This window comes from Bos javanicus, chromosome X (genome assembly GCF_032452875.1).
Source record: "Bos javanicus breed banteng chromosome X, ARS-OSU_banteng_1.0, whole genome shotgun sequence".
Taxonomy (NCBI): Eukaryota; Metazoa; Chordata; class Mammalia; order Artiodactyla; family Bovidae; genus Bos; species Bos javanicus.
Window position 1 is genome coordinate 136012413 of NC_083897.1, and position 16874 is coordinate 136029286.

A 16874-nucleotide genomic window follows, 5' to 3' on the forward strand; every position below is an offset into this window, starting at 1 on the left:
CTACATAATTCCTGCTTATGTTAAGCACAACGGTTTATGTGCTAAGAGAAATAAACTGGATTGATAGATGATTGCTTGATAGATAGAAAAAAATTCAAGGTTCTAAAACAGCCTAAAGACTGTTTTCTTCTCCTAAATGATTTCTGTTTTATTAAGAATTTTCTCCTTAATAACACAATATAATCTATTTTAAGTACAATTATTTCAGATACCATTCATGCTGAGATTTGAAACCAAGCAAAACATACAAGACATGTATTTAGTAAAGCTTCATCTTGTCAAAAACTAAGAAAAACAAACAATACTGAGAAAAGAGGGGAAAGATATAATTTATGCAATTTTCTAAATAGAAAGAGTCTTGAAATGCCAAGCAATAATCCAACTAAAAGATAAACATGAATGGCTCTTTAAAAAATTAATTCATTGAAAAAAAAAAAGACTAATCCTTGCGACCGGAGAGCCACCAGGACAATGGGGAGCAGCAGCCCTTGATGCGCCCCTGCCACTCCGCTGAGGCTTCATTTGTTGTCTCTCATTTTTTCCCTTCTGTAACCCGCTAAGATTTGTTTTCTTCAAAAGCCTATCAACCATCTCTCAAGTCATACTTGCCTGGAGTGTGCTGATTGCCAAAGGTTCAATGCCTTAAGGCTCTTGTGAAAACAAACATAGGCAGGGGCCTCTATGAGTCTTTTTTCCTACAGGCTCAAGTAAATACCAGAGTGACAGAAAAAACAAGAGAGTGAGTGCTGAAGGTATTGGTAAGCATTTTTTAAAAATAAGATGTTCTTTATCTTAAAAGTCATTTACCATGTCTGTTCAAGTAGGACTTGTATTGTAATAAGCTTTCAGTAAATATTTAGCCTGCAAATTAAATAATATTCAAATACAATTATGCATGTACCTGTACACAAATGTATTTATATATTGGGTTGGCCAAAAACTTCATTCAAGTTTTTCCATATGCTGTTATGAAATAAACCCCAAAGAACTTTTTTGCCAATCCAATAAGTATCACTTAGACTGTGTTAAAGAGAGTTAATAGGGCCAACCATGCTGTCAGCAGAGTATTCGGTACCTTATATACAATGATACTGAAGAAGGAAATGGCAACTCACTCCAGTATTCTTGCCTGGGAAACCCCATGGACAGAGGACCCTGTCAGGCTACAGTTCATGGGGTTGCAAAGAGTTGAACATGACAGCAATGGAGCACAGCATATTCAATGTTATAAGGATATCCAAGATCACTCAAAATTTTCTCTATAAATGCCTAAAATTCTGAGATGGATAAATTCAATCCTTTTTTGATAATAAAACTTCCATCAGAACATTACTTCCATTAAATCAGGGACAATGAAAGGCCTTGTTCACCATTGTATTCACAGTCAATGTCATAGTGCCTAGCATAAAGGGACTCAATTATCTGTTGTATAAGTGAATGGAAAGCAAATGGCCTTGGAACATCAATCCATAGAATGTTACTGCCTCACAATGAATGAATTTTTCAGAGTAATTTTATTCCTAAAAAATTTATCTGGTCACAACCCACAGAATGGGAGAAAATATTTGCAAATGAGGCAACAGGCAAGATGTAAATCTCCAAAATTTATGAACAGCTCATGTAGCTCAAGGAGATCAAACCAATCAGTAATCCTAAAGGAAATCCACCCTGAATGTTCATTGGAAGGACTGATGCTGAAGTTCTAATACTATGGCCACCTGATGTGAAGAGCTGACTCATTGGATAAGACCCTGATGCTAGGAAAGATTGAAGGTAAAAGGAGAAGTGGGGCAGCAGAGGATGAGATGGTTAGATAACATCACTGACTCAGTGGACATGAATTTCAGCAAACTCCAGATAGTGGAGAACAGAGGAGCCTGGCATGCTGCAGTCAATGGAGTTGCAAAGGGTTGGACATGTCTTAGCGACTGAACAACAACAACATGCAGCTCAATATAAAAAAATAAATAAACAACCCAATAAAAAAATAGCCAGAAGACCTAAATAGGCATTTCTCCAAAGAAGGCAAGAAGACATACAAATGGCCAACAGACACATAAAAAGATGCTCAACATCACTAATTATTAGAGAAATGCAAATCAAAACTGCAGTGAGGTATCACCCCACAACACCATCAAAAAGTCTCCAAATAAATGCTGGTGAAGCTGTGGAAAAAAGGGAACCGTCCTACATGCTATTGGTACAAATGTAAATTGGTAACAGCCACTGTGGAGAACAGTTTGGAGGTTCCTTTAAAAACTAAAAATATAGCTACTATATGATCCAGCAATCTCACTCCTGGGCATCAGTTCAGTTTAGTCGCTCAGTTGTGTCCGACTCTTTGCAACCCCATGAACCGCAGCATGCCAGGACTCCCTGTCCATCACCAACTCCTGGAGTCCACCCAAACCCATGTCCACTGAGTCGGTGATGCCATCCTACCACCTCATCCTCTGTCGTCCCCTTCTCCTCCTGCCCTCAATCTTTCCCAGCATCAGGGTCTTTTCCAATGAGTCAGCTCTTCGCATCAGGTGGCCAAAGTATTGGAGTTTCAGCTTCAGTCATTCTAATGAATATTTAGGACTGATTTGCTTTAGGATGGACTGTTCGAATCTCCTGATAGTGCACACACAGATGCACTATATTAGCGCCCCCATCCACCTCCCTCCCCCACAAAGCGTTATTGAAAACAGGCTTAATTCTTAATGGGGCTGGTTAGACTTGCTGAGTTTTAGCCTTAGCCTATAAAACATATAGTCATTGTTCATCATAGTTATCAGTAAAGAAAAAGATGGGTCAATATATATCATCATACTGGAGGAGGGGAATATCATACAAACAGATTTAGAGTAAAGGACCATTTAGAGGGAATTCTGTGGGGGTCACCCTACTTATTTAACTTATATGGAGAGTATATAAGATGTATATGACCATGCTCAGGAAATGTTTAATCCAATTTTCTGTTGATGGGCGGGGCTGCCTTTCCTCCCTGTTGTTTGACCTGAGACCCAACTAAGGTGGAGGTAATGAAGATAATGGCCACCTCCTTCCAAAGGTCCCAGGCAGGCACTGCTGCACTCAGTGCCCCCGACCGTGCAGCAGTGCGCTGCCGACCCACGCCTCCACCAGGGACTCCTGGACACCCACGGGCAAGCCTGGGTCCGTCCCTTGTGGGGTCCCTGCTCCTTTCTCCCGGGTCCTGGTGCGCGCAAGGTTTTGTTTGTGCCCTCCAAGAGTCTGCTTCCCCAGTCCTGTGTAAGTTCTGTAATCAAATCCCACTGGCCTCCAGAGTCAAATTCCTTGGGGGTTCTCAGTTCCCTTGCCAGATCCCCAGGTTGGTAAATCTGTTGTGGGTCCTAGAACTTTCTTAACAGTGCGAGAATTTCTTTGGTATGATTGTTCTGCAGTTTGTGGTTCATCTGCTCGGGGGCTCTATGGTTGGGGTTAATGGCGACCTCCTCCAAGAGGGCTTATGCCACAGGCTGGGTGACCAGGGCTCCTGCACCCAGAGCCCCTGCCCCTGCGGCAGGCCACTGCTGACCCACTGTCCCTCCACAGGAGACACTCAAACAGAGTTCTGGCTCAGTCTCTGTGGGGTCTCTGAGCCCTGCTGTGCACAAGGTTTTGTTTGAGCCCTCGAAGGGTCACTGGTGGGTATGGGATTTGATTTGAAACGAAATTTCGCCCCTCCTAAATGACAGTAAAGGAATAAAAAGAAAAGATATGTTCTTATTGACAAAACAGGAGAGCAGGAAACAGCAGCCAAGTAGGGACAAGGGCACTTTAATGCTTCAGAACCCTGGAAAGGCTCAGGAATTCTAAGCTATCTCTGAAGGTTGAGGAAAAATTGATATCAGAGTGGGCATCTAGCCTGTCTGCTACAGTTTAGAACAAAACGAAGAAAGAGCCGTGTAAGCATATTATGAGTTATAGAAGCAAACAGATGAAACTGCTAACGATTTAAAATGGTTGTTTCTGGGAAGTGGGAACTGGGATCGGAAAAAGCAATTCTGGGTTTTGCTCTTCTGAGAGCCTTGTGTCACTTGGCCTTTAAAATTAAATTCTGTAAGCAATTATCCTTCAATTAAAAAATAAATTTTAAAAACAAGTAAATTTCTTTTTTAAAACAAAACCAAATGAAAATATTAAGTATATACAAAACACAGATTTTTTTTAAGTTGCTTTTGAAACACATTTGGGAGTAAAGGTATGCAAATACTGTAGATAAGAATGTAAAATCATAAAATCTTTCCAGGTGACAGGTGGGTAATATGGATCAAAAATTTCAATGTGTGGAACATTTAGTCCAGCATTTTCACTCATGGAATTTGTTCTGAGGAAGTAATTGGACAACCACTGCTTTGAGTATAAAATAGAAAAATTGGAAACTATCTACACGCCCAACACCAGAATTTTGATTTGAACAAGTGATGGTTCCTCCAAACAGTAAAATTATATGCAAATACTTTAAACGATGGATTGCACACGTCCCAGACGCTCAAAAACTCTAAAAGCCCGAAAACAACAAGAGTGCTGGGCATGTGAAACCGCGAAATGTTGATATAGTGCTGTTGAGTGTGCACTGCTACAGTCTTTGGAGAAAAAGCAAAAATTGGCATTACATAAATGAAAAGTTAAATATACACCTTGGTCAGCAATTCTCATAGGGAGTCTAAAATGACTCCCATGAACTATACAGTGCATGGAATTCTCCAGGCCAGAATACTGGAGTGGGTAGCTGTTTTCTTCTCCAGGGGATCTTCGTGACCCAGGAATCGAACCCAGGTCTCCTGCATGGAAGGTGGATTCTTTACCAGCTGAGCTACCAGTGAAGCCTGACACCGTCTATGGATTTTTACAAATACTACATCCTGGGGTGGGAAGGGGGAGAACAGAACAAACACATCTACCTGCATAGGTTTACTAACTACCTCCGTAAGTTTATGAACCAAGGAAACGAACCTATACGAATAATGCAGCTATGAAAGTTGACTACCACTAAATCCAGTAGTAATAACTGTGGATTAGGAAAAAAAAAAAAAAAAAAAAGGTGGCTCACATGGTAAACAATTCGCCTGCAATGCAGGAGACTCGGGTTCGATCTCTGGGTCGGGAAGAGTCCCTGGAGAAGGGAATGGAAACTCACTCCAGGATTCTGGCCTGGAGTATTCCACAGACAGAGGAGCCTGGCAGGTTACAGTCCATAGGGTGGCTAACGGTCCCACAGGACTGAGTGAATGACACTACAGAAAACAAAGCACAGCCCAAAGACAATTACACCTGCGACAGAAACGTGGGATCACGCAAAAGAGTTCTCCTTTGCCCAGGTGGCTCTCTCTCTGAAAGTCGCTCAGTCGTGTCTGACCAGAGCCTGTCTGGCTCCTCTGTCCATGGGATTCCCCAGACAAGAATACTGCAGTGGGTAACCATTCCCTTCTCCAGGAGAGCCTTCCCCAGGAACTGCCTGGGTCTACCACATTGAAAGCAGGCTCTCTAAGCCATCAGGGAAACTCTAATCAGCAAAAAAAAAAAAAAAAAAAGAAAAAGAAAAGAAAAGAAAAACAAACCTGTCTGCCAATATCCGAGGCCTGGGTTCCGTCCGTGGGGAGCGAAAAATCTGGCTGGTTTATTTGCTCAGCCATGTCCAATCGGCCATCCTGTCTTCCCCTGAAAAACCCCGTGGTGGTTTTATGGACATTGGGCTTCCCTTGTGTCTCAGCTGGAAAAGAATTTGCCTACAATGTGGGAGACCTGGGTTCCATCCCTGGGTTGGGAAGATCCTAGCAAAAGAGGAAGGCTAACCACTCCAGTAGTCAGGCCTGGAAAATTCCATGGACTGCATAGTACATAGGGTCACAAAAAGTGGGACACGACTGAGCGACTTTCGCTTTCAACTCACCAAAGGCCAAACCGGCAATCTGAAACGGTAAACACACAAAGCTTCAAGAATCTAAAAAAATCGCCCGAAATCACTTATTTTCCAAGTTCTACTTTTCTACACAATATCGGTCTTATTTAAGCTCATAAGACCTCCAAAAACCACTGGCAAATGTAAAATTTCTTTCTTTCTTTCTTGGTCCTACTTGACTTAGTCTGCACGGCAATACTAGAGTTTAAGCTCAAGATATCGGACTGTGCCTGGGCACGTACTGATGAGGAGAAGCTCACACCTAATACACTGAGGATGAGAAGCAAAAAGGGTAAGTCCCCGTGAAGAGGTTGTAGCAGATCTCTTCACATTAGTGGACGAAGGCTCATTCTTCGAAATAGTATGTTTAAAGGAAATCTACGATAAATTCAAATAATACATTGAACATATTGCGTGCAGTGCATTCTGGTTATGCAAATAAACGCTGAGTCCCCACCCACGAGATTCACGCCTTTGCCACCCCGGCTCCCGCGAAGCCTGCTTCCAGTCCCTTGATGCCAGGCCCCTGACTCCATGTCTTCTCGACGCTCTCCGTCTGATTTCTTTCAAATGAAGGATTTTCTCGATGGCTTAAGAAAATTATATGGGAGTGCTGTATTTGACACAGAAAAGGCTCACTATAATGTCAAATGAAACAGAGTGCCCTGAGTGCACAGTCGTGCCAAACTATTTGCGACCCCATGGACTGTAGCCCTCCAGGCTCCTCTATGCATGGAATTCTCCAGGCAAGAATACTGCAGTGGGTAGCCATTCCCTGGTAGCTATACCCAAGTGGGTAGCTTCTCCAGGAGATTCTTCCCCAGGAGCGAGCCTCCGTTCCCCACACTGTAAGCGGACCCTTGGAGAAGAAAATGGCAACCCAGTCCAGTACTCTTGCCTGGAAAATCCCACGGACAGAGAAGCCCGGTAGGCCACAGCCCATGGGGTCGCGCAGAGTCAGACACGACTGACTGACTTCACTTCGCTAGATAAACACACGTAAAAGTCTTAACTGATGCAGGCATAGAAAAGTGGTTTCACTTTTTAAATTCTGCTTTTCCACACAGCTATAGTTAGCCTTGTTTAACACAAGGCCTCCAAAAATTGGGAGAGTTCTGGTAGCCCTTGCTTGGACCTACCCGGCCGAGCCCTCGGTAAAACACCAAGAGCTCTTGCAGGGTAGAAGCAAGGGTAAGCCTAGCTATACCACGGAGCCCCTGAACATACTGACTACCTCAGAGCCACTCCTAACACTGTGAGGGTGAGGAGCGTCAAGGGTAAGTTCGGGTCAAGAGTTTGCAGATCTTCTCACGGAAGTGGATGAAGGCTCATTCTTCGAAATACTACGTTTTAGATAAAATTATGATAGTTGAAATAATAAATAGAAACTACATTGCGCGCAGTGCGTGCTGGTTATGCAAATGAAGGTTGAGGCCCCGTCCCCGAGATTCACGCCTCTCCCCGCGCCAGCTCCCATGAAGCCAGCTTCCAGTCCCTTGTTCCCAGGCCCCTGACTCCATGTTTTCTCCTCCTGGACACTCTGGGTCTGATTTCGTTTGAATAAGGCTTTTCTTGACGGCTTAAGATAACGATATAGGGGCGCTGCATTTGACACAGAGAAGGTTCACTATATTGTCGAATGAAATAGAGTGCCGAACGCACTCAGTCGTGCTCAGACTATTTGCGACCCCATGGACTGTAGCCCTCCAGGCTCCTCTGTCCCTGGAATTCTCCAGGCAAGAATACTGCAGTGGGTAGCCATTCCCTTCTCCAGGAGATGCTTCCCCAGGAGCGAATCTGGGTCTCCCACTTTGTAAATGGACTCTTTACTGTCTAGGCCATCAGGGTGACTCGAATCACCATATTAAAAAAAAAAAAAAAAAGTGACCGCCAAAATAGGAGGGCCCGGATCCGTCGCTGGGTCGTGAAAATTGTCCAGTTCATTTGCGCAGTTCTGTCCGACCAGCTTTCCTATCCGTCACTAACTTCCGGGGCATGCTCAAACTCATGTCCACCGAGTCGGTGATGCTATCTAATCGTTTTACCCAAAGTCGTCCCTGTCTCCTCCTGTCTTCCATCTTTCCCAGCACCAGAAACATCTCCCAAAGACCCATTCACGACTGTGAGAACCTTACTGACCAAAGACCAATCAATCTTACTGACCAATCAACCTGACGTGCCCCCAGAGAAATCTGTATGTAGGTCAAGAAGCAATGGTTAGAACCGGACATGGAACAACAGACTGGTTCCAAAGCGGGAAAGGAGAACCTCAGGGCTGCGTGTTGTCACCCTGCTTATTTAACTTTTATGCAGACTACATCATGCGAAATGCCATGCTGGATGAAGCACAGGCTGCAATCAAGATTACCGGGAGAAACATCAATAACCTCAGATATGCAGATGACACCACCCTTATGGCAGAAAGCGAAGAACTAAAGAGCCTCTTGATGAAAGTGAAAGAGGAGAGTCAAAAAGTTGGCTTAAAGCTCAACATTCAGAAAACGAAGATCATGGCATCCGGTCCCACCACTTCATGGGAAATAGATGGGGAAACAGTGGAAACAGTGTCAGACTTTATTTTTGGGGGCTCCAAAATCACTGCAGATGGTGACTGCAGCCATGAAATTAAAAGACGCTTACTCCTTGGAAGGAAAGTTATGACCAACCTAGATAGCATATTGAAAAGCAGAGACATTACTTTGCCAGCAAAGAGGTCCGTCTAGTCAAGGCTATGGTTTTTCCTGTGGTCATGTATGGATGTGAGAGTTGGACTGTGAAGAAGGCTGAGCGCCGAAGAATTGATGCTTTTGAACTGTGGTGTTGGAGAAGACTGTTGAGAGTCCCTTGGACTGCAAGGAGATCCAACCAGTCCATTCTGAAGGAGATCAGCCCTGGGATTTCTTTGGAAGGAATGATGCTAAAGCTGAAACTCCAGTACTTTGGCCACCTCATGCGAAGAGTTGACTCATTGGAAAAGACTCTGATGCTGGGAGGGATTGGGGGCAGGAGGAGAAGGGGACGACAGAGGATGAGATGGCTGGATGGCATCACTGACTCGATGGACGTGAGTCTGGGTGAACTCCGGGAGTTGGTGATGGACAGGGAGGCCTGGCGTGCTGCGATTCTTGGGGTCGCAAAGAGTCGGACACGACTGAGCGACTGATCTGATCTGATCTGATCTGATCATTAGCTTCAGCCGTCAAGAAAATCGTTATTCAAAAGAAATCAGACTCAGAGTGTCGAGGAGGAGAAAACATGGAGAGAGGGGTCTGGGAACAAGGGAATGGTAGCTGGCTTCAAAGGGAGCTGGGGTGGGGAAAGGCGTGAATCTCGGCGGCGGTTACTCAGCATTCATTTGCATACCCAGCATGCACTGCGCGCAATGTAGTTTCAATTTACTATTACAATTTATTGTAGATTTCTTTAAAACGTAGTATTTCGAAGAATGAGCCTTCATCCACTTCCGTGAAGTGATCTGCTGCAAACTCTTGACCTGGACTTACACTTGATGTAACTCAGCCTCACTGTGTTAGGAGTGAGTGTTCCCTCATCTCTATGGGCACAGGCCCAGTGAGTTAGTCATTCTTCCCGTGGTCCCCCCGAGTCTTTTGTCTTGTACTTGAGACTCGGTTGGTCAGGCCCACGGGAAGAATACGGGCAAGTCAAACCTAATTTTTGGAGGTCTTTTTCAAGACCAACATTGTTGTGTTCAAAAACAGACCTTGAGGAACGAAAGTTTGGAGGCAGGGTTTTTTCTGGGGTTCCTATACGCAAGGGTTTTCTGTGTGTTTATCACGTGCAGTCATGAGGTTAGGCTTTGGAGTACTCGCTTGACTCTCTCAGTCGCGTCCTAGTATTTCGTAACCCCACGGGCTGCAGCAGTTCAGGTTTCCCTGTCTATCACCCATTCTCAGAGCTTCGTCACACTCATGTCCTTCGAATCCACCGTGCTATCTAATCTTTTCATTTTCTGTCGTCTCCTTCCTCCTCTCTCCTTGAGTCCTGCCCACCATCAGGGTCTGTTCTAATAAGTCAGTTCTTTGTGGCAGGTGGCCAAAGTATTGGAGTTTCAGTGGCAACATCAGTTCTTCCGATGAATATTCAGGATTGGTTTCCTTTAGGATGGGCAGCTTGGATTTCCCTGCAGTCCAAGGGACTCTCAAGAGTCTTCTCCAAGACCACAGTCCAAAAGCATCAATGTTTCGGCCGGCAGCTTTCCTTACAGTCCAACTCTCACATCCATACATGACTGCTGGAAAAACGGTATCTTTGACTGGACGGACCTTTGTCGGCAAAGTAATATCTCTGCTTTTTAACATGCTGCCTTGGTTGGTCATAGCTTTTTTTTCCCCAAGTAGCAAGCGTCTTTTCCTTTCATGGCTGAAGTCACCGTCCTCTGTGATTTTGGAGCACAAGAAAGTAAAGCCTGTCACTGTTTCCATTGTTTCCACATCTATTTGCCATGCAGTGATGGGACTGAATGCCATGATCTTCGTTTTCTGAATTTTGAGTTTTAAGTCAAGATTTTCACTCTCATCTTTGACATTCATCAAGAGGCTCTTTAGTTCTTTTTCACTTTCTGTCGTAAGGGTGGTGTCATCTGCATTTCGGAGGTTATTGGTGTTTCACTGGGCAATGTTGATTCCAGCTTGTGTTTCATCCAGCATGGCATTTTGCATGATGTACTCCGTGTATAAGTTAAATAAGCAGGGTGACAATATACAGCCTTGATGTTCTCCTTTACCGCTTTAGAACCAGCCTGGTTTTCAATGTCCAGTTCTAACTGTTGCTTCTTGACCTGCATACAGATTTCTCAGGGGGCAAATAAGGTTGATTGTTCAGTAAGATTGATTGGTCTTTGGTCAGTAAGGTTCTCATAATCCTGAATGGGTTTTCCAGGAGATTTTTCCACCTTCCATGCAGGAGACTTGGGTCGATTCCTGGGTCTGGAAGATCCCCTGGAGAAGTGAACAGCTACCCAATCCAGTATTCTGGCCTGGAGAATTCCATGCACTGCATAGTTCAAGGGAGTCATTTTAGACTCCCTATGAGGATGGCTGATCAAAGTGTATATTTAACTTTTCATTTATGTGATGCCAATTTTTGCTTTTTCTCCAAAGACAGTGTACCGGCGCACACGCAACAGCGCTATATCAACATTTCGCGGTTTCACATGCCCAGCAACTCTTGGTGTTTTCAGGCTTTTAGGATTTTTGATCGTTTGGGAGGTGTGCAATCCATCATTTAAAGTATTTGCATGTAATTTCACTGTATGGAGGAGCCATCACTTGTTCAAATCAAAATTCTGGTGTAGGGCGTGTAGTTTCCAATTTTTTATGTTTTATACTCAAAGCAGTGGTTGTCCAATTACTTCCTCAGAACAAATTCCAAGAGTGAAAATGCCAGACTAAATGTTCCACACACTGAAATTTTTTATCCATATTGCCCACCTGTCAACATAGAAAGATTTTACAATTTTACATTCTTTTTTTTTTTTTTTTTAAATCTCTTTGGCTGGGATATAAATTGTGAGCTTCCTCTTAGGGAACTGTAGGCCATGTAAGCAAATGAAGTGCATGTGGAAGGCTTATCCTGACGCTGGTAGCTCAGAGCACTGGCTGTCCAATTTTACATTCTTATCTACAGTATTTGCATACCTTTACTCCCAAACGTGTTTCAAAAGCATCTTTTTTTCTTAAAAAAATCTGTTTTGTATATACTTAAAATTTTCATTTGTTTTTTTAAAATTTATTTTTTAATTGAAGGATAATTGCTTTCAGAATTTAATTTTAAAGGCCAAATGACACAGGGCTCTCAGAAGAGCAAAACCCAGGACTTCTTTTTTCCATCCCAGTTCCCACTTCCCAGAAAAACCGTTTTAATCCTTAGCAGTTTCATCTACTTCGTTCTATAACTCATAGTATGCTTATATGACTCTTTCTTCGTTTGGTTTTAAAGTGTAGCGGACAGGCTAGATGCCCACTCGGATATCAATTTTTCCTCAACCTTCACAGATAGCTTAGAATTCCTGAGCCTTTCCAGGGTTCTGAAGCATTAAAGAGTCCTTGTCCCCACTTGGCTGCTGTTACCTGTTCTCCCGTTTTGTCAATAAGAACGTATCTTTTCTTTTGATTCCTTTACTGTCATTTAGTGGGGTTTTGTGGACAGAGTAGAGATAAATGGATATATTTAATCTGCCATATTCAACCTGAAATCTGAAGATACTGTAGATTTTATTATCATTATTATTATTATTCGGCCGCACTACAGGGTTTGGGAGACCTTAGTTCCCCATTCAGGGATTGAGCCTCTGCCCCTGCAGTGGAGTCCCAACTACTGCACCGTCAGGGAATTCCCGTTACTTTTAGAAAAATTTTTAAAACTTTGAAAACAAGTAGAGTAGTATCTATGCTAGAAAGGCCTCTCTGAAAATCGGTAACACTTGGGACACGGATGGACCTTAAGAAACATGGAATCAGCTGAGCGCCCCCTACTGGAATATCTTGCCCAAAGAAGTCTGACTTTCCCTGGGGCCTCTTTGTTCAGGGCCCAGTGCTTCACATTCGTGGTGGTCCACCAAAGGAGTTGGGGAGATTCTAAAAATCCTAGACTCCACCCTGGGCCAATTAAATTTTTCTCTGACCAGGACTCCACATCAATTTTATACTCTGCAGGAAGTCGCCATGACAGAGTGAAAACTGTCCAGTGATGTGGCCATTTTGCTGCAGATTAAATATATCCATTTAGCCAAGAACAGTGACTCTGCCCTCCAGAACCACTTAAGAGCTTTAAAAATGCTGATGCCCAATCCCCACACACACAGAGAAAAATGTAATTGGCCCAGGGTGGAGTCCTGGGCATAAGATTTTTAGAAACTGTCCAACTCCTTTGGTGGACCGCCATGATTGTGAAGCACTGGGCCCTGAACAAAGAGGCCCCAGGGAAAGTCAGACTTCTCTGGGCAAGATATTCCAGTAGGGGCGCTCAGCTGATTCCATGTTTCTTGACGTCCATCTGTGTCCCAAGAGTTAACCGATTTTCAGAGAGGCCTTTCTAACATAGATACTACTCTGATTGTTTTCAAAGTTTTTAAAAATTTTCTAAAAGTAACGGGAATTCCCTGACAGTCCAGTGGTTGGAACTCCACTGCAGGGGCAGAGGCTCAATCCCTGAACGGGGAACTAAGGTCTCCCAAACCCTATAGCGTGGCCAAATAATAATGATAATAAAATCTACAGGATCTTCGGATTTCAGGTTGAATATGGCAGATTAAATATATCCATTTATCTCCACTCTGTCCACAAAACCCCACTAAATGACAGTAAAGGAATAAAAAGAAAAGATATGTTCTTACTGACAAAATGGGAGAGCAGATAACAGCAGCCAAGTGGGGACAAGGACATTTTAATGCTTCAGAACCCTGGAAAGGTTCAGGAATTCTAAGCTATCTCTGAAGGTTGAGGAAAAATTGATATCAGAGTGGGCATCTAGCCTGTCTGCTACAGTTTAAAACAAAACGAAGAAACAGCAGTACAAGCATACTATGAGTTATAGAAGCAAAGAGATGAAACTGCTAAGGATTTAAAATGGTTGTTTCTGGGAAGTGGGATGGGGAAAAGCATTTCTGAGTTTTGCTCTTCTGAGAGCCTTGTGTCATTTGGCCTTTAAAATTAAATTCTGAGCAATTATACTTCAATTAAAAAAAAAACAAACAAAAAAATGAAAATATTAAGTATATACAAAACTTAGATTTTTTAAAAAAGCTGCTTTTGAAATGCATTTTGGAGTAAAAGTATGCAAATACTGTAGATAAGAATTTAAAATTGTAAAATCTTTCTATGTGACAGGTGGGCAATATGGATCTAAAATTTCAATGTGTGGAACATTTAGTCTGGCATTTTCACTCTTGGAATTTGTCTTGAGGAAGTAATTGGACAACCACTGCTTTGATTATAAAACAGAAAAATTGGAAACTATCTACATGCCCAACACCAGAATTTTGATTTGAACAAGTGATGGCTCTTCCATACAGTGAAATTATATGCAAATACTTTAAATGATGGATTGCACACGTCCCAGACGGTCAAAAATTTTAAAAGCCTGAAAACACCAAGAGTTGCTGGGCATGTGAAACCGCGAAATGTTGATATAGCGCTGTTGAGTGTGCACCGGTACACTGTCTTTGGAGAAAAAGCAAAAATTGGCAAAACATAAATGAAAATCATGATGGCGTGATCACTCATCTAGAGCCAGACATCCTGGAGGTGAAGTCAAGTGGGGCTTAGAAAGCATCCCTACAAACAAAGCTAGTGGAGGTGATGGAATTCCAGTTGAGCTATTTCAAATCCTGAAAGATGACATTGTGAAAGTGCTGCACTCAATATGCCAGCAAATTTGGAAAACTCAGCAGTGGCCACAGGACTGGAAAAGGTCAGTTTTCATTCCAATCCCAAAGAAAGGCAATGCCAAAGAATGCTCAAACTACCGCACAATTGCACTCATCTCACACACTAGTAAAGTAACGCTCATAATTCTCCAAGCCAGGCTTCAGGAATACGTGAACCGTGAACTTCCTGATGTTCAAGCTGGTTTTAGAAAAGGCAGAGGAACCAGAGATCAAATTGCCAACATCCACTGGATCATCGAAAAAACAAGAGAGTTCCAGAAAAACATCTATTTCTGCTTTATTGACTATGCCAAAGCCTTTGACTGTATGGATCACAATAAACTGTGGAAAATTCTTCAAGAAATGGCAATACCAGACCACCTGACCTGCCTTTTGAGAAAGGAAGCAACAGTTAGAATGGACATGGAACAATAGACTGGTTCCAAATAAGAAAAGGAATACATCAAGGCTGTATATTGTCACCCTGCTTATTTAACTTCTTTGCAGAGTACATCATGAGAAACACTGGGCTGGAAGAAGCACAAGCTGGAATCAAGTTTGCCGGGAGAAATATCAATAACCTCAGATATGTAGATGACACCACCCTTATGGCAGAAAGCGAAGAGGAACTAAAAAGCCTCTTGATGAAAGTGAAAGAGGAGAGTGAAAAGTTGGCTTAAAGCTCAACATTCAGAAAACTAAGATCATGGCATCTGGTCCCATCACTTCATGGGAAATAGATGGGGAAACAGTGGAAACGGTGTCAGACTTTATTTTTGGGGGCTCAAAAATCACTGCAGATGGTGATTGCAGCCATGAAATTAAAAGACACTTACTCCTTGGATGGAAAGTTATGCCTAGATAGCATATTCAAAAGCAGAGATATTACTTTGCCAACAAAGGTCCATCTAGTCAAGGCTATGGTTTTTCCAGTGGTCATGTATGGATGTGAGAGTTGGACTGTGAAGAAAGCTGAGCGCCGAAGAATTGATGCTTTTGAACTGTGGTGTTGGAGAAGACTCTTGAGAGTCCCTTGGACTGCAAGGAGATCCAACCAGTCCATCCTAAAGGAGATCAGCCCTGAATATTCATTGGAAGGACTGATGCTGAAGCTGAAACCCCCATACTTTGGCCACCTCATGCAAAGAGTCAATTCATTGGAAAAGACCCTGATGCTGGGAGGGACTGGGGGCAGGAGGAGAAGGGGACGACAGAGGATGAGATGGCTGGATGGCATCACTGACTCGATGGACGCGAGTTTGAGTGAACTCTGGGGTTGGTGATGGACAGGGAGGCCTGGCGTGCTGTAATTCATGGGGTTGCAAAGAGTCGGACACGACTGAGCGACTTAACTGAACTGAAAAGTTAAATACACACTTTGATCAGCAATTCTCATAGGGAGTCTAAAATGACAACCATAAACTATAGAGAGCATGGAAGTCTCCAGACCAGAATACTGGAATGGGTAGTTCTCTTCTCCAGGGGATCTTTGCGACCCAGGACTCGAACCCAGGTCTCCTGCATGGAAGGTTGCTGTTTTACCAGCTGAGCGGTATTCCAGGGAAGCCTGAGACCTTCTACAGACTTTTACAAATATTACATTCTGGGGTGGGAGGGGGAGAAGTGAACGAACACACCTACCTACATAAGTTTACGACCTACCTCCCTAAGTTTGTGAACAAAGAAAACGAACCTATATGAATAATGCAACTATGAAAGTTGAATACCACTAAATCCAGTAGTAATAACTGTGAACTGCTGCTAAGTCGCTTCAGTCGTGTCTGACTATGTGTGACCCCACAGACGGCGGCCCACCAGGCTCCCCGTCCCTGGGATTCTCCAGGCAAGGACACTGGAGTAGGTTGCCATTTCCTTCTCCAGTGAATGAAAGTGAAAAGTGAAAGTGAAGTCGCTCAGTCCTGTCCGACTCCTAGAGACCCCATGGACTTGGACTGCAGCCTACCAGGCTGCTCCGTCCATGGGATTTTCCAGGCAAGAGTACTGGAGTGGGGTGCCATTGCCTTCTAGGATTAAAAAAACAAAAGACAAAAACGTGGCTCACAGAGTAAACAACTTGCCTGCATTGCAGGAGATGCGGGTTCGATCCCTGGGTTGGCAAGATACCAGAAAAGGGGAAAGCTAACCACTCCACTATACTAGCCTGGAAAATTCCACAGACTGCATAGTACATGGGGTCGCAAATAAGTCGTACACGACTAACTGACTTCCACGACCAAACCCCGAAATCCGAAATGGTAAACGCAGAAAGCTTCAAAGCCTAAAATAATCGGACGAAACCAGTTATTTTCCAAGTTCTGCTTTTTGACACCAAAATATTGGTCTTGTTTAGTCTTACAAGACCTCCAAAAATTAGTTGGGAAAGCAACGTTGTCTTTCTTGGTTCTACTTGACTTAGTCCGCACGGTGGTACCGGAGACCAAGCTCAAGTAGGACCGAGAAAGAGAGTGTGGATACCGGACCGGCTCTCGGCACGGACGGTTGGGAGGAAGCGCACTCCTAATACACTGAGGATGAGAAAGAAAAAAAAAAACAGTCCCAGTGAAGAGGTTGTAGCAGATC